We start from the raw sequence: 19,787 nt of genomic DNA, 5'->3' as shown, positions 1-19,787 counted from the left end.
TTTAGGGAAGTTTGTGGCAGGTATAATATAACTTGTTTATATAGAATACACAAACACGAACTATATTTAGTTAATTTACTCGTTTAGTAAACCGAATAAGCATTAAATGACAAAATCAATATTATAATCAGTAAAATTCGTTCTTGGACAAGGGGTAACGAATATGGACATGTACTTAGGCTATATTACTTTTCTTGGGGCTTAATTCACTCGATTTAGTCCTCAAATAAGCGATTTCGAACAAAAAGGTGGAAGTTTGATTTTTTTACAACTTAGGTCCTTGTACTTTCATAAATGGTCATTTCTTGATTATTTCAAAGTTTAAACAAAACATGGACAACTTAAAAAACTTAAAGGGTATAAATGAAAATGTAAATCTTAATTACTTAAAATTGTTTGATTTGATTGTAACATTCGTTAAATTTCGGATCTTAAAACCCGACCCATTTTTATTTGTTTGTTTGTTTATTTATTTATTTCTTAATATCAACTATCAAAAATATACAAAACTAACCCTTAACTAAACTTTGATAATCTTTTGCACCGTTGACCAAAGTGGAAGGACCTAATAGCAAATAATATTCAAATCTTTCTTCCTCCTCTTTCCTTTCCTCCTCATACCAGCCGACCTCCACCGACACTCCTTCTTCATCCACAATTAACGCATCATAAACAAGTTTGACATTTCCAAATCTATTATTAACATAAACCGCATTCTACCGACACTCTAATCATAGAAAACGTTTAACTATGACAGCTAATTTACCAAAACTAAACCCGCGGCTAAGCCAAACCCTAAAACGCTATATATACTCGATTAAAACTCAATTAATCCTACCACACAATCCTCTCATCATCACGACAATAACCCCTAACCTAATTACAGTTAACAAGGTCGTCCAGACCCTTAACGAATTCGAGTTTGAGCCATGAAGAATAATCCTCCGTGACCCCTATTTTCGTGATCATTACGGGTAATAAAATTATGCTTTTGATTCGTCTTTAATCAGTAAATGTTAACCCTAACTCAATTTAACCAATCAATGAACGGATTAACCAAATCAAATTCTAGGGTTTATAAAGGTTTTGGGGAAGAACATACTGGGCGTTTATAAATAATGGGTTCCATGTTTTTAACAAACAAACAGACTGGCCTAGTGGTCTGTGCTCTTGTGTGTATGCCGGAACCGGCCTGGGGCGCGGGTTCGAGCCTCCCCAGGCCCGGTTTTTAAGTATTTTTTTTAAATGCATTTTAAATGTAGTTCTATTATTAATATACATATATATGACTAGTTAAATGTTTTTTTTTAATAAACCGAATCCCGTTTTGTCTTTTGTCTTGTAACTTTTTTTCGTCTATGAATCTTTAAAAATATATATATAATAGATATAATAAGCATATAATAAAATATTAAGGAACTAGCATTTTTTTACACTCGTTTAACTAACAGAAATCTTTCCTTTCTTTCAATAAAAACCTCGCGTTTAACTTTTCGTTAATATCTACATATATATTATAATATCTATTTTATTATTATAAAAACCTAACGAGAATAATAATAATAATAATAATAATAATATAATATAAATACTAACAATAATAAATATAGTACTTTAAAACCCTAAAAGACGTGAAATCTTTCAAACCGATTAAATCTCAATAATGACATTGAAACTAGTAATATCCCATCAAACTCAAATCGTTATGTTTTATTAATTCTTTTCCTCATTTATTAATTATAACATCGTTAACAATTAGGGCATTCTTGTTGATGTATCTCGAAGGCTTGAACGTGTTCGTTCTTACTTTTTATTACTATCTCATCCTCATTTAATCCACATATAAGGTAAGTAATACACATCCCCCTTTTTACCGTTTTATATTTTGGGGGCGTTATGCGTTAAATCATTTTTCACTACAATTCGACTATTTGCGTATATGATATTGCTCAATTAGTTATACGTGCAAATGTGACTATGTGTTTATTTTATGTTTTGGTGGTTGGTATCTCATCCTCATCCTCATTAGTATGATCATACACCGTCGGAGTAGCTCGTTATCCATGGGATTCGAGTGAAAAGACAACTTTTATATTATTGTTATGTTGTTGTTATGCTAGTTGTAGTATTTCATATTATCGCAAGGAATTGTGATTTTTATATTATATGTATTCAAAAACCGTGATTACTTGCTCAACTTTATGTTGACAAACTATGTATTTTCCCGCATGGCGCAGGTAGCTATATTGGATGAAGAATCAAGGGATTAACGAGTGGTTGGACCTTAGGATGCATGATGAATTAAAGACTATTTATTTCATCTTTATTTAATTGTTTAGTTAATTTCTATGAGATAATGTCTGTGCTTTTGCGTACTTGAATAATATGAAATGAATAATTTAGATATTGACACGTGTATTTACTTTAGTGTCTTTTGAGCTATAGTACAATTATGTCGCGCCCCGGCATATTCCGCCGTTGGTTGGGGTGTGACATTGATTACTAATAAAGATTGAAAATGTTCCTGGATCGGGTTAGGTGTAAACAAATACGAGTTTGAAAAACCCGAGATGTTACAAAAAACAAGCTGTAACAGCCCAGCTACCGCTAGAGATGGGCAAAAAAACCGGTTGGTGAACCGGTTCAACGGTTTAAACCGAAAACTGGTTTTTACAAAAACCGGTTATTTAAAAACCGGTTTGACCGGTTTAGTAACCGCCGGTTCGTATATCGGTTACAAGTTCTAGAGAAAAAACCGGTTACTGAACCGGTTATGGAAAAAACCGGTTAATTTTAAAACCGGTTATTATGAAAAAAACCGGTTATTAACCGGTTATTTAAAAAAAAAAACCGGTTAATTAAAAAAACCGGTTATTAACCGGTTCTAACCGGTTTCTAAACCGGTCCTAACCGGTTAGACCGGTCCGAGTTTTGCACCAAAAAAACCGGTTAATAAACCGGTCCGGTTATTTAAAAACCGGTTTTTTTCCAGGCCAAGAAAAACCGGTCCGGTTATTAACCGAACCGGTTTTTTTAAAAAAACCGATTTGTGCACCTCTAGCTACCGCCGCATCATAATATTGTCCACTTTGGCCAGGACGTACCACAATCGCCTCACGAATTTGTTTTTGGTTGCCTAGGTGGAGATTTCCCAAAAGGTCACATATTCTGGTACTACTCCCACCTGAGCACGCTTAACTGTGGAGTTCTCCTCTCATCCACTACCATTAAGCGCCCAAAACGCGTTATGATGGGGAAGGTATCCACCTCCATATAAAGAAGGCTTAGTTCTCCTCCCCACCGATGTGGGATGTCACAATCCACCCCCCTTAGGGGTCCAGCGTCTTCGCGGGACCTGGCACCACCGGTTCAGCCCTGGCTTTGATACTATCTGTTACAGTCCAGCTACCGCCGCATCATAATATTGTCCGCTTTGGCCGGGACGTACCACCATCGCCTCACGTATTTGCTTTTGGTGTCCCAAGTGGAGACTTCCCATAAGGTCACCCATTCTGGTACTACTCCAACATGAGCACGCTTAACTGTGGAGTTTTCCTCTCATGCACTACCATTAAGCGCCCAAAACACGTTATGATGGGGAAGGTATCCACCTCCTTATAAATAAGGCTTAGTTCTCCTCCCCAATCGATGTGGGATGTCACATGTAACACCCCGGCTAAAGCGGAAACGCCTGAGTGTGACGTAAAGATTGCTCAAACACACGTGACACTATTAGGTGACCATAATAACACTATTTCATTTAAATCTTCATGTAACACAAGTTTATCAAATAATACAAGTTGTAAAAAAAAATAATAATAATTAGTTCTTTAAATATCCTATAGCATGCTATGTGTCTTATAACTTTCATCATCGTATCTTTCCACCTGTAACGTATGTATAAAATAAAGTCAGCTATGAACATAGCTGGTGAGATTTCCACAGTTTGATATGGTACGTAAAAATCATACAATTCATGGACAAGTGATAAACGAGCAAGTAAAGTCCTTTCCAGTTGGTACAACCAACGTACTTGGATAATCGCCCAAGTAAGGTCCTTTCTAATTGGTAACAACCAACGTACTTGGATAATGAGGCTCTTTTCCACTCGATACAAATAGACCGGAGTGCAAAGGGGGGCGTATGATCATACTTAATGAGGCTTACCAATCGTGCAAGTAATACAAGTAACACACAAGTCCATATACGAATTGTAGTTTTGTAATAGAAGAAACAATGCTTGAATTTTTATAAGGATACATATGCTACCCCAAAACATTAAAACATTAAAAAGGGGTGGTGAAAAACTTACCTCGAATGCGAAGACAACTTGTAATAAAATCCGGTAGCACAATAACGAAACCGAAGAGATCAAAAATGCGTTTAAAGAATCCGAAATGTTTGAACCTCTCGAACTATAAATAAATTAAATACGAATGTTTAAAAACTAGCTAAAAGGATTAAAGTTAGTTATTGTCTAATTTTATTGGAAATATGTATTGTTTTATTTAGCTTGTATTATTTTAAGGCATGAATTAATTCAATATTATTTTTAGGCTAAATGATAATTTTAACGGTTTATATTATTTTAATGTTATCAATCTAACGCTAATACGAAAGTTACGATAGTACAATGCACAGTTTTAAATGGAAAGTTTTTCTTGAATAATTATAACGGTGTTATTGAATTAAAGTTAACGGAATAAGATTAACGAACTAAGGTTTAATGAAATATAAGCTAACGAATAAAGGTTTAACGACTCAAAAGTTTATTGAATGATAGTGAATTAAATGCGTCGGAATTTATAAACTCATTTTTAACGATTTAACGAATTTTAAAGTTAACGGTTTACGTTTGACGAAATATAAGTTAACGAATTGAAACAAAAGAGTTTAACAATAAAGGTTAACGAAACTAATATATATTAGTAGGTTCACGATTATGAAAATTGGGTTTTTAGATGGGAAAAAGTAAAATATATTTTATTCTTAATTTATAAAAATTTATTTTTCAAGAAATAAATTTATTTGATTTATTATGATTATTGGATTGTTAATATATAAGAAAAAAATTAAAAAGAAAAAAAAATCAAAAATTGATGTTAGGACCCGGGTTCGAACCCAGGTATGCTGCTCACTATATCAAGGGTTTAACCACCAGACTAGTTACTTGATTTGGTAATTATACAGAAAGAAAGAAAATAAATACAGTTATTCAGGTTCATCTTCTTCTTTAGAAAACCCTAGGTTATTAATTCACTAATCTGTTCCAGGTTCGTTCAATTAACGTTAGGGGTTTTGATATACAGTTAAAAACGAATTGGATCAATATACTACTTACTTGGTAACGTTGTGTTTTGATGACGAACGAAGGTGGCCGGAGTTCGGACCTTGGGGACGAACAGTTACGGGATTTAGAGGGTTTGCTTGGCTAAATCGTTGATAGGGGTACGTTTACATTAAGTCTAGTGTCCATTTTATAGGTGTAATTGGGACATAAATCGTTTAAATGGTCATTAATACGTTTTAATATAATTCTGGCAGGAAACCGGTGATTACGAGATTTGATTGGCAGTTTAAACGTAATTAAAAGATTGATTATAGGTCGTAGTTGACGTCCAGATTCGTGAAACTAACTAATCGGGTCAAAGAACGTGATTTAAGGGGTTAATTGACATTACCGGTGCCGCCTGGCTCGCCGGACTTGTGGCCGGAGTTCACGCCGGAAAACCGAAGAGAGAGGGGGGGTAGGGGGTTGGTTTTTAATTATTACATTTTAAACATAATTACATTTATGGTCCCTGCACTTTAATGTTATATAAAAACAGAATTTAAAATCTAATTTACCAAGTGAACCTTGTACTTTGCAATGTTTTAAGATTTAAAATAATTTTACACATTTGGTTCCGAACTTGAAATGATTTATAAATGAAGTAAAAGTAATATATTTGAATAGTTTTTTTATATTGTACTCGTGTTAAGAAATTAAATCTCGAAGTTTCGTGAATTGAACAAACGAACATAAAATGAACTGTCGATAAACGTAACCCATCGTGAATACAATATTAATGATGAATAATGACAAGAGTACGCGTAAACGATAAATCGAGATGTTGTAACTAATTCAACAAATATAAAATACATCAAATGAAACTTGATATATGTATATATGTGTATGTGTGTGTATATATATATATATATATATATATATATATATATATATCTTTATAAACAAATTCGAAAATTAAAATGGGTCGGGTTTTCGGGTTTGAAAAGTAACGAATGTTACATCCCACAAGCCGGATATTAAAAGCCCTAATAAAGTTTAGCGGCGACTCCTCTAAATTTTACGACGTCTGATCAAATAGTAAAATGTCCATTTTGTCAATCTAAAATGTTTTATAGGTAATATAGATAATTATTGACGAGTTTGTGTTTACTTAGTGAAAGCATCACAATGATCATATCAAGTTCAGTACGAAACTAAGATAAATGAGGTATTAGTGAGATTATTTGATCTCTAACATACAAGATAAAAATACAAGCAACTCATACCGATTACACATGTGTCTGGATCAAAACATAACTGACCAAGCAAGCAAGCTAAATTTCAATCATAACCAGTTCTCCAACGAGCTACGTGGCTGGGAGAACTTTTGAATTGTGTGTGTATGGCAGTGACACAATTCTAGGAATAAAGATGTTCCTGCTGAGTTTGTTCTATAAAACTATGTTGTCATTTAAAGATTTGTTAGACGATTTAAGAGTCAAATTTTTCACAAGCATATCCCTGACGTATTTTCCCCCACATTTCTAGAAATCTAGTTTAACACAGGTAGCAAGGAATTAGAGTCACTCATGGAGTTAGATACTTACTATATGAAGATGGCTTGTTTTTATTAAATCCAAATAAACAAATGAAACGGTGTTTATAGATTAAATACTAGGGTATTTAAATTCCAGAGTAAGTTTTTCAATATAACTTAATATATTTTATAAACTAAAGACTTTCTCTAAAACAAATCCGCAACTCTGATATATTTACAAAACATGTACCAACTATTGATCACACTTCTAGGCCCTAAATTCGGGGTGTGATACAATTCCTTGGCGGTTCTGAACCGTCTCTTGCTTACCCCTGTTGTTATTATTTTATTTTATATTGATAATAACTTTCTAAACTAAAAGAAAGCATCACCACAAAATGAACGTTTTTGTAACGTTCAAAATTCAAAATTATAAAATTATCTGTAAATAAACAAGAATCATAAAAATGGTTGTTTTTGTAACGTTCAAATTTAAAGATCTTCAGTATAAATACGTGAATCGAAAATTACAAAAATTAATGTTGTGCAATGGTCAGAAAATAAAAAGTTCCCTATATGTAAGTGATTTTCTCTCGGTCACGCATATACCTCTTCACAGTTTACTTTCGTTGTTGTTCTGTTCTGTATTTCACACCATCTTCCTTTATCTTGTGATTGAGTAGATACATCAATAAACTAGTGGTGCCCATGTATGTGAGTTATCACTATTTCGAGTTCTATCTTTTTGCTCCAACAAAAATTAGGAAGCATAAATCTTGCAATAGGATTGGTTATTTATCATCGGCCAATAAAGTCTTTAAAGAAATTACACTCTTGTTCATAGCTGGCACATAGAAGCTTCCTAATTTACCATCTGGAATTTCAAGTGATGCTACTGAAAGAGCTACCCATGTCACCTAATGTGTTTAGGTATATCATAATTTGATCCATTTCATCTTAACCTAATTTTATTCATTAACCAACATGCCCATTTTTATTTATTTACTTATTTGTTTATATAGGTCATTAATTGAACGATTGGAGCCGTAGATTAATCAGGAATCTGATATCAACGGGGTTAATGAGACTTGCGAATTCAAAGGGACGTGTATGGACCATCATAAGTGGATCCAATATTAATGATAGAAATGCGGGGCACAGAATAATATGTGAGTCAACTTGTTTTGAGTAGTAACGAACTTGAGAGTTTACCTCAATAGTGGATCTTAGGTTCACAATAATGTGCTTGTGGAAATTATTTTGATAAGGATCGAGCCAAGTAGAAGAATTGAGGAGCGATTTGAATTGGGTATTTAATGTTTGTTTATGTTTGTTGTTGGGGCACGGATTTTCAGTATCCCTAGCAAAGGTTATGTTCAGAAGGAATCCAGGATACGGTATCCTCTAAGGTAACAGGTATCCTAATTACATTATATAATTAACACAATATTTGCTACTTTCTATGTTTACCAGGTCAAAGACCGTTGCTTGATCACCCGAAGACTCGCTCTTTCAGTTGATAGATCGTGGCATAAAAGGAAACGTGTTGATTGAGAGAGTAACGGCTAATTAGATTTAGTCTAATAGTTTCCTAAATTATAGGCATTAGTTGTTAGACTTTATTTATTATAAATAGAGCTCAAAACAAACGATCAAACACACACTCTAGCACTCAAGAACTTACTAGCACTCGCATTCTCTGTAATCACGATCAAGTTTGAGCTCCACAATTGTAATCACCTTTATTATTAATAAACCGGTGGTGATAGTTTTCATCACCCGGGGTTTTTTGCTTGTTATCCTAAGGATAACGGGTTTTTTCCTCGCAACAAATCCTCGTGTTCAAGCACTTTTACGTTCATTTCATACAAGCACCAAGTCCCGTTTACTAATTTGGTTACGAAATCATTATTGTTAGTTTTTTACCAAAACAATTTGGTGCCCACCATGGAGCAAATGGTGCTTTAATCCATTAAATCCGTTTATTTCATTCACCTTCATTCTCTTTACAATGGCCTCACAACCAAAAACCAGTTCAGTCTTTGCTCCGGTGGTCACTACCGCTTCAAGTGTCAACCCAGGACCTCCACCACTGCCGAAGAAAAATACTCTGCCCAGAGGAGAACTTCCACCATTCGCGGGATCCTCTACACGGGTAGACACAGTTATTTCTAACAATGATATTTTTGCTTTGATGAAACAGGTCAAAACGCACATAGAGCAGCAAGAGAAGACCAACTTAGAGCTATTCAAGGAGATTGAAGGAATCAAAAAGAAACCAGGGCAGGAGGCCACTCCAATCATGCCCAGGGTCCTTGACTTTGATTCTCCAGGATCATCTATCCTTCAGAATCCCGAATCCTTGGGGACACAATCAGCAAGGATTCCATCGCAGCAGCAATCAGGATACTGGGGAGCTTTTCCTTCGGTATCCTCGGAGTTACCCGGACTAACGAGGCCAGGGTCCATCAACATGCAGCCTCACTCAACCGTGCCTGCCGGCATATTCTCATCAGGATCCCCTATGGTGTCCTCGGAAATGCAAGTTGGAGATGACATCCCTATGCAGGCACCGCCTTATCCTGGGGATACCATCAATGGAGGAATTAACCACCCAAGCTCAGGATACCAGAGACCTAACGAAGATCCTGGTAACAGTTTACTTTATTCTAATTTATACACTAACCGTGGATCTGTGCAGGACAAGGATATCCCCCAATATAGCCAGGGAATTACAGAAGATGAAAGATATGATTTCTAGTATTCCCGGGATAATCCGTACCATAGCTGAAGTTCCGGCGGGTAGTCCCAAACTTTCCAGGTTCACTTGGCCTATATGCGACGTGGAGATCCCCAGGAAATTCCAAACGCCCAACATGAAACTGTACGATGGCACTACGGATCCTGAGGAACACATAGCTCAATACAGAGAAAGGATGGAGGTCAACCCTATTCCTACTGAAATCAAAGAAGCCTGCCTATGTAAAGGGTTTGGTTCAACACTGACAGGGCCGGCCCTCAAATGGTTATTAAGTATTCCTTCCAATACTATCACTTCCTTTGTTCATTTAATTAACTTGTTTAATAATCAATTTTCTTATAGTAGATCTTTTGAGAAAATGACAGGTGATTTATATAGAATTGTTCAGCATAACAATGAATCCCTAAGGGATTACATAATCAGATTTAGCAGGGAAGCTTTGAAAATCCCCAACCTTGATATGGCAGTTACTATTGAAGCCTTCAAGATGGGACTTAGGAAGGATTCTCCTTTCTACGACGACCTCGTCATGACTCCATGCAGAAATCTTGATGAAGTCAGAAACAGGGTGTTGAGATACATTCGGCTGGAAGATGATAAGAAGGCTCATGGAAGTTTAGTTATCCCAAAGTACGAGTCTACCAACAGGAAATCAGACTCTCCCCAAAAGTTCTTTAGGCCAAAACCTTATTCCAAGCAGGATAATCCAAGATCAACGCTGTGGAAGAAGACGAAGATGACGAAGAATATCCTAAAATATCCGAATATTGTTTTAACCTAGATATTGGTGGTGTAATTTGTGACATGTAGGATCTAGGTGACAAGGCTAGATGGCCTAAGAAAAATGAGAAGCCCGGATCCAACAAAGACAAGTCAAAATGGTGTGCATTCCATGAAGACTTTGGCCATCGGACAGACGATTGTATAGCACTCCAGAAAGAGATAGGATACCTTCTCAGTAAGGGACACCTGAAGGAACTATTTGGAAGAAATAAAAACAAGAGTCAGGATCCTGTCAAGATACCTGAAAGGCACCTTCTCCACCACCCGGAGCTAAGGTGGTATCCTTTATCTCTAGAAGATCTGACATCTGTGGGACCTCGTATTCAGCAGCCAAGAAACATTCCAGAGAAACGAAGATGGACAACGGAGAAAGACCTCTCCGTACTTCCACATTGACAACTCAAAGGATCATATCCTTCGATGAGGAGGATAGATGTGGCCTTGTGGATCCCAACCACGACGGTTTGGTAATCACTTTATGCATAGCTAATTGTTTTGTGCGCAGGATCCTCGTTGATGGAGGAAGCTCTGTAAACATTATCCATATGGATGCCTTGAAGAAAATGGATATCCCGGAAACGGAAATTATCCCGAAATCCTCAGTCCTTGTCGGATTCAGTGGCAAAACCAAGAACGCCTTGGTAGAAATCAAACTTCCAATATATATTGAGGGAACTAACTCCCTACAAAAGTTTTGCGTTATTGACTCTTTATCTTGTTGTAATGTGATTTTAGGCAGGCCCTGGATCCACAGCATGAAGGCAGTACCTTCAACCTACCATCAATGTGTGAAACTCCCAAGTCCTTGGGGAGTCATCAAAATTGAGAGTGATCAACAAGATGCCAAGGAATGTTATGCTTCGTCAATGAAGTGGACTACAAAGCCTACTCAAGCATAGCAATTACAGAAACAGCCGGGGAAGGTCCTGCAAGCAAGAGAGCAGGATGTAAAGGAAGTATCTTTGGATCCTCAGGATACTGAAATCAAAATATTGTTAGGATCAAGTATTCTTGAGGATATTGAGATGGAGTTAATATCCTTCCTAAAGAAAAGAGCTTCTACCTTCGCCTAGAAACATGAAGATATGACAGGTATCTCTAAATCCATAATTACTCATAAACTTGGTATAGATAAATCTTTCAGGCCGGTACATCAAAAGCGAAGGAAGTTTGCTCCTGAAAGAAACGTTATCATACAAGAAGAGGTGCAGAAGCTGCTCAAGACCAAGATGATAAGAGAGGTCCAATATCTTAGATGGTTGGCCAATCTGGTTGTAGTCCAAAAAAAGAATGGAAAATGGAGAGTATGTGTGGACTTCACAGACCTGAATAAGGCCTGCCCAAAAGATCCATTTCCACTCCGACACATTGACTCGATGGTGGATACGACCATTGGCCATGAACTGCTAACCTTCATGGATGCATCCTCAGGATTTCAACAGATTCAAATGGAGCCTTCAGATCAAGAAGATACAACCTTCATGACTCCCACAGGTATATACTGTTATACTACAATGTCTTTTGGACTTAAAAACGCAGGTGCAACATACCAAAGGCTCGTCAACATGATGTTCAAAGACCAACTGGGGGACACGATGGAAGTCTACATAGATGACATGGTTGTGAAGTCAAAAAAGGCCGAAGATTATCTCAAAAAGACTTAGCAACAGCATTCGATATCCTAGATGAATACAATATGAAGCTGAATCCAGCTAAGTGTCACTTTGGGGTCAAAGCCGGAAAATTCCTGGGATACATGGTCACCAAAAGAGGAATAGAAGCAAGCCCAGAGCAGATCAAGGCTATCCTAGATATCAAATCACCAGGGAATGTCAAAGATGTCCAAAGGTTGACCAGAAGAATAGCTGCTCTCAATATTCATCTCAAGATCTTTAGAGAAGTGTAAAGACTTCTATGATATCCTGAGGAAGAATCAAAAGTTCGAATGGGGAGAGAAGCAAGAAAGGGCATTGGTATTCCTGAAGGAATACTTATCCTCAGCACCACTCCTAATGAAGCCAGTTGATGGTGAGCCATTATCCCTGTACTTAGCCATTTCTGGGAGTGCAATAAGTGCCGTCTTAGTTAAGGATCATGAAGGTCAACAACATCCAATATATTATGTAAGTAAAAGTTTACTAGATGCTGAATCCAGGTATTCTTATCTTGAAAAGTTAATTTTAGCACTTATAATGGCTTCAACTAAACTAAGACATTACTTTGAAACTCATGCTATACATGTAAAAACTAACTATCCTATTAAAGTTGTTTGAGAAAACCAGAAATGTCAGGTAGGATGGAAAAATGGGCTGTAAAACTTAGTGCATATGATATCTTATATGAGCCAAGGACAACCATCAAGTCTCAAGCACTTGCCGACTTTGTGGCTGATTTTAGCCAGGATATACTTGAAGAAGTTGAAATGGAAGTTCAACAATTGGAGGTCAAGGAAAGATGGACTTTGCATACCCATGGTGCCTCCAACATAAGACGAATAGGTCTAGGTATCCTGCTAAAATCACCACAGGGGAACATAATACCTCTATCTATATCTTGCGAATTTCAGGCTACTAATAATGAGGCTGAATATGAGGCCTTAATAGTTGGTTTACAATTAGCTAAGGATATGAAGGTCAGGTATCTTCAAGTTTATGTTGATTCTTTGTTATTAGCTAACCATTTCAATGGCTCTTATGCAGTGAATGCAAAAAACTTAGCGAAATATTTAGAAATGGTAAAGCAATTAGCTATGTTTTTCGAAACATTTGACATAGTGCAGGTACCAAGGGAAGAGAACACTGAAGCAGATGCCTTAGCAAACTTGGCATCAGCTCTCAAGATACCAGGAGATGTCAAGATACCTATCGTACATATCTTGACTCTAGCAGCAAAGGAGAACCTCGAAGTCCTAGAGACTTCAAATTCTAAGGATAATCCAGCATCTTGGACCAATCCCATAATACGGTATCTTCATGATAACGAGATCCCAAAAAGGGAAAATCCCAGAGCTTTCCGAATGAAGGTAACCCAATACATCGTCTTAAATAGTGTTTTATATAGAAAATCACTTGTAGGTCCATACTTGAGATGTTTGGAATATCAAGAAGCACAAGAAGTCCTTAAAAACATACACGAAGGCGAATGTGGAAACCACACTGGGGGCAGAGCCTTAGCATCCAAGATATTAGGGACAGGTTACTTCTGGCCAACAATGAGGAGAGATGCAATGGACTTCTCCAAAAAGTGTGATGCTTGCCAAATACATAGCAACATATTGCATCAACCAGCCGAACCATTATATCCTATCATATCCCCGTGGCCATTTATGAAATGGGGAATGGATATTGTGGGTAAGCTGCCCAAAGCTCCTGGTGGAAAGGTCTTTATGCTGGCCATGACAGATTACTTCTCCAAGTGGATCGAAGCAGAGGCATTTGTTCAAATTAAAGAAAGGGACGTGATTTCATTCATCAAGCACAACATCCTGACAAGATTTGGTATCCCAGCAGAGATTGTTTGCGACAATGGATCACAGTTCATTGGAAGAAGAACAACCAACTTTTGTGAAAGTTGGGGAATCAAGATGGTGACTTCAACCCCAGTACATCCTCAAGCTAATGGTCAAGCAGAATCCAGTAACAAGATCATCATCAACAATCTGAAGAAGAAATTGGGGTCCAAGAAGGGAAAATGGGCTAAAGAACTACTATTTGTTCTTTGGGCCGATATAACCACTTCAAAAAATGCAATGGGACAAACACCCTTCTCCTTGGTGTTTGGGGCCAAAGCTGTTATCCCAACAGAGATGGTGATCCCCACAGCAAGAACCAGCATCCAAGATACTAATTCCAACAACAAAAATCTTACCGAAGATCTGGATACCATTGATGAACTCAGATATCTCGCCAGAATCAGAATGGCTGCATACCAACAAAAAATAGCCAAGTCCTATAACAAGAATATCAGAATTCGAAGATTTCAAGTAGGAGACATGGTATTAAGAAAAGCATTTCAGAATACCACTAACCCAGCAGATGGAAAGCTAGCTCCAAAGTGGGAAGCTCCTTACCTGATTGATTCGGAGGCAGGAAAATGGGCCTACAGGTTAATCACTATGGAAGGTGTTTCTATACCGAGAGCTTGGAATGCTATCCACCTCAAGGCGTATTTTTGTTAGTATACTTAACTAGTATGTTGGTATCCTCAAGATGAATGTATGTTTCCTTATCTATTCTTACATTTTTTAACTCTATTATCTCTAAATCAAGTTTACTGACTTAAGCATCGGAGAGGTGTTTGCCAGGCTAACACCCACCCCTCATTAAGAGCTTAGTGTTTTGCAGTTATCCTAAGGATACGTTATCTCGACAACAGTCAGAGGCTGATCACCTCCCACACGAATATGATATCCCTAATATCCCACAAGGTTTAAAGGTCTTCACCTTTCCAACGAACGCCAGGGGCGCACGAATATGATATCCCGGATATCTCAAAAGGTTTAAAGGTCTTCACCTTTCTAACGATGCCTGGAGCGCACGATGATTCGGGTATAATTCGAGGCAGGCTGACCAGACCAGCTGACAATCCGTCTGTTGTTGGCTATATACCGAATCCTTAAGATAAGTGGCAGACGTGTCACACATATGGTTTATAACATTTTCATGTTATCTAAGGTTTATAACACGTCCGTGTTATCTAATGTCTTGGCATAATCATGCCCATGCGTTTGGGACCTTCCCCAGTTTTATCTCAAGTTTAGACATTTTTATGTCTCTAAAATAAAGGCCTAGTCACCAGAACAAAGGCTTTATCGTCAGTAAATGGGCTTTATCGCCAGGATTATCTAACTTGTTTTGACATATCGAAGATCGGACAATCGCTAAATGTAAATATATGACTAAGTTATTTTAACTTAGTAAAATTCCATAAAGCATGACACCCTAAAAGATCAACAGTTGGGGACAACATATGTGAGCTAACTAGATGATCTGCATGAAGGTGTTCTTTACACTTAGTTTTATTACTTGATTTATATTTCAAAGTATGATCTTTTGATTTGATTGTGATAACTCACACAAGGCATAATAATATATTGTCTTTAAGATATTTTCAAATCCTAGTAAGTCTTTTGATTATGTTTGCTGAAAACATAAAAGTATTTCATACTCAGGATATATGATCCTCAGGATATCTTGACAAAATGTCTTAGAGATATATTTTCTAAAACTATAAATATTCAGGAAAATATTTTTAAGATACACTATCCTCGAAGTAACTTATTTCAGAAAATTAAAGACATGTAATATTTCAACTAAAACTTGTAAGTTACTGAACACAATGCGTAAAGCCAAAAGATTATATTATTACTAACCATAAGTGCAGGAAATTAAAAGGCAGCACCCGGGTTTTGTCTTGAAAAGCCAAGATCCCTCCACCCGAATATTGCCATATGTTCAAAAGTCAAGATAACATGGGCTTCGTCTTGGAAAGTCAAGATCCCTCCACCCATATATCCTATTATCCTAAGCTTACTTGTTCAAGACAGGAAAATAGAAATTGTTCGACAACCATTACAACCCAACATCAAACCACAAACACATAAACCTTAATAAATTGGGCTCAAGCTTTTTCTTTACCGCCATCACTGCCCAATTGCACCTCATCACCAACAGCCTTCACCGCTCCCTTGATCGCCACATCCACTGCCTCCTCAGCAACCTTCTCCGCTCCGCTCCGCTCGGACCAGCCTCCTCTACCGCTTCCCCATTCAGCTCAGCCAGTATCTTCTCCCGACCAGCTACATCCTAGAAGGGAGTATCCAGACCAGCATCCTTCGCCTCGTTAGCCATCTTGAGTCGGGATTGAAACACCGAAACAGCAGCAGACTTTTCGCCCCTTCCATGGCCTCGTAAACCTTTACCAAGCATGCAGCTTCTTGATGGACCAACTCCTTCTTGGCCAGTGACAGCTCCAGTTTCGTGTCTTCCAGCTCTTTGGTCTTCTTATTAAGAAGACTGGTCTTTGTGACTCTTATCTTCATCAGTTCGGAGATGCGAGTGTTGGCTTCATGGAGTTCGAGGCTCATAGTGGCGAACCGGGAGGAAAGATACTCGAGGCCCTGCAAGGATAAAGGATCCTCAATATAAATTATCCTCAAGATATAAGAAATCATGACAAATTAAAAAGATACCTGCTGAGTCTTGTTCATGGTATCGTGGAAATCGACATCGTGCACGGGAATGGATTCACTGGTCTCTTGACTCTTCCGCTTCTTAGAGCCCTTTGCGCGGCTGCCTTCAGGTCGAGGGATAGAGCTGGGGACATGTTCCTTCTTGATAGTGCTTCGGGTGGATACCATGCTGTCAATATCTTCAAGAGCAAAAGCAGAAGCAAACTTGCCTACAAATACACAGGTTAGTATCTCTGATCCTTAAGAATTCTAATAAAATCTCGAATATAACATAACGGAGCTCACGGACGGATACAGATCTTGAAAGCTCGACTGGAAATGAAACGTCCTCTCTTCCTCGTCATTGAGAAAGAAAGAGGCAAGCTTATCCTCGGTTTCTCTGGTGGGAGGAGCAATCTCAAAGAACTTCAAAGCTAAAAAATACAAAAGAAAATACATCAGTCACAAAAGATATCAGCATATACTCAAGATACGGTATCCTACTTTTGGAAACCCGGAGATAAGGAAGATTATTGTGCTGTGGAAGAGAATCTCTCCTAACAAAGAAAAATTGTCTCTTCCACTAATCATTATTCTGGGTATTTCTCAAAACCAATGGGGATTGACCAGATTTGATTTTGAGAAGATATCTCGAAGACCCGTGGCTACAAAGATCGTATACAGCAGCAAGCACCGAGAGGGTAAAATCGAGAGCATGGTCGGCGATTAGTCTCTCCAATACGAGCAAAGTCCTCCAAACCATGGGCATGGTTTGGGCATAACTAAGACCCGTTCTAGAGAAGAACTCTGTTGTAAAGGCAGGGAATGGATATGAAAAGCCGATTTTAAACGGTAGAAAAGGAAAACAAATCCAAGTTTTCGAGACATGGTCAGAAGAAAGGGCGGCGTCGAAGGGTCTAAAAACTGTTCGAGGAGGAAAGCATCCTCGAGACCGCAGATTAGTGATATCGACATCACCAAAAATGCATATCTCACTCGCTGGACTAGCAAGAAGATTCTGCGATACAAAATCCTCAATACCGAAAGGGCGAAGTTTCGGACTCATGATTTGAGAAGGGAGAATAGAGAAAAGTTACCTGAACAATGGAAGAATATGAGATAAATATTATTTATCGGGGTAATTATATGGACGGCCTAGGGTTTGGCGAGTCATGAGAGCGGCGGACGCGTGCGTTAAAGATCCACCACACAAAATTTAAAATTCAAATTTCAAAAATTTTACAGTTGTAATGCATATCTACAGCCGATAAAATTTGGGGACAATTGTTGGGGTACGGATTTTCAGTATCCTTAGCAAAGGTTATGTTCAGAAGGAATCCAGGATACGGTATCCTCTAAGGTAACATGTATCCTAATTACATTATATAATTAACACAATATTTGCTACTTTGTATGTTTACCAGATCAAAGAGCGTTGCTTGATCACCCGAAGACTCGCTCTTTCAGTTGATAGATCATGGCATAAAAGGAAACGTGTTGATTGAGAGATTAACGGCTAATTAGATTTAGTCTAATAGTTTCCTAAATTATAGGCATTTGTTGTTAGACTTTATTTATTATAAATAGAGCTCAAAACAAACGATCAAACACACACTCTAGCACTCGAGAACTTACTAGCACTCGCATTCTCTGTAATCACGATCAAGTTTGAGCTCCACAATTGTAATCACCTTTATTATTAATAAACCGGTGGTGATAGTTTTCATCACCCGGGGTTTTTTGCTTGTTATCCTAAGGATAACGGGTTTTTTCCTCGCAACAAATCCTCGTGTTCAAGCACTTTTACGTTCATTTCATACAAGCACCAAGTCCCGTTTACTAATTTGGTTACGAAATCATTATTGTTAATTTTTTACCAAAACATCTGTGTTTATGTTGTTTTTATTATTAACTCTCTGTTGTTGTCACTCCTGTTCAATAGTGGATATTGGGTTCATAATGATGTGTTTGTGGAATTGATTTTGATATGGATCGAGCCAAGAAGAAGAATTGAAGAGCGATTTGAATTTGGAACTTTAATGTTTGTTTAAGTTTGTGTCTATGTTGTTTTTATTATTAACACTATGTTGTTGCCATTTATGTAGAACGATTTGAATTTAGACGTTTATTGTATGTTTAATTTTGTTTTGTAGGAATGAAAATTTTGAAATAATTTTTGCTTTTGCTATAATTTGTTGAATTTTTTTTATGAGAATCAATGTTCATTATTTTTGGAAATTAATAATTATATTTATATATGAATTATATAAATAATGCTCTAAGTCGAGTGATCGAAATGAGTAATATGATTCTCTAGTATTTGTATTTTTGTAGTAGGATTTGCATCTTCTTAATTAATTATGCATAATGGATACATGTCCATTGAAAATTGTAAAATAATTAATTTGATAATAATCAATATCTGAATATGTGATTTCAGAATATTTATCTTATTTTACTATATCAATAAAAGAAAATGTTAAAGCTTAGGTCTCAATCTAAAATTTCTTTTAATTTCAAATTTCTATCTCATTCATCCTAGCTATTCATGGGTCATGGGTAAAAACAATTTTGTCAATTAGGTTATAACATAATGTGAATTTTATTTTTATTAAATTAAGTGTCATTTTCATATCTAAGATTTGACCAACTACACAACTCTAATACATTTTTTAAAATTTTTTGCAAATCAGCATATGATGTTTCTAAAATCATGCTATTTTAATACTTTTCGTGAACTATGTTTATTTCCCATTTACTTAATTTTGTGGTAAAAAAATAAATGAGTCGAGCTACTTTTTAAGCAAAACTAAACTAAACGAACCGAACTATTTTTTTAAAACAAAAGTAAACGACCTGAACCGGTTTTTAACTAAATAAACAAACCGAACTACTTTTTTAACAAAAATAAATGAACCGAACCACATTTTTTAACAAAAATAAATTACTTGAGCCATGTTTTTAGCAAAAATAAACGATCCGAACCACTTTTTTTATATTTGACAAATCCAAAAGGTAGTGTATGATTTGCTAAGATCATCAATGTAACATACAAAAATTGAAGGCATGAAACACAAAAATAAACAACTACACATAAAGTCAACTAAACCTTTACTTAAATAACAATAAACAACTACACATAAAGTCAACTAAACCTTTACTTAAATAACAAGCATACTAAATGACATTATCAAATAATAAAAAAAATAAATTATAAGCTACTTTAAAATATAAGCATAAGTCAAAAAATAAAAGATAGGCCAAACAC

This window comes from Bidens hawaiensis, unplaced genomic scaffold (assembly GCF_021521415.1).
Source record: "Bidens hawaiensis isolate Kalapana, Puna unplaced genomic scaffold, B.hawaiensis_p1.1 tig00025606_1, whole genome shotgun sequence".
Taxonomy (NCBI): Eukaryota; Viridiplantae; Streptophyta; class Magnoliopsida; order Asterales; family Asteraceae; genus Bidens; species Bidens hawaiensis.
The sequence above is the reverse complement of the archived record's forward strand: the minus strand, read 5'-3'. Positions refer to the sequence as shown.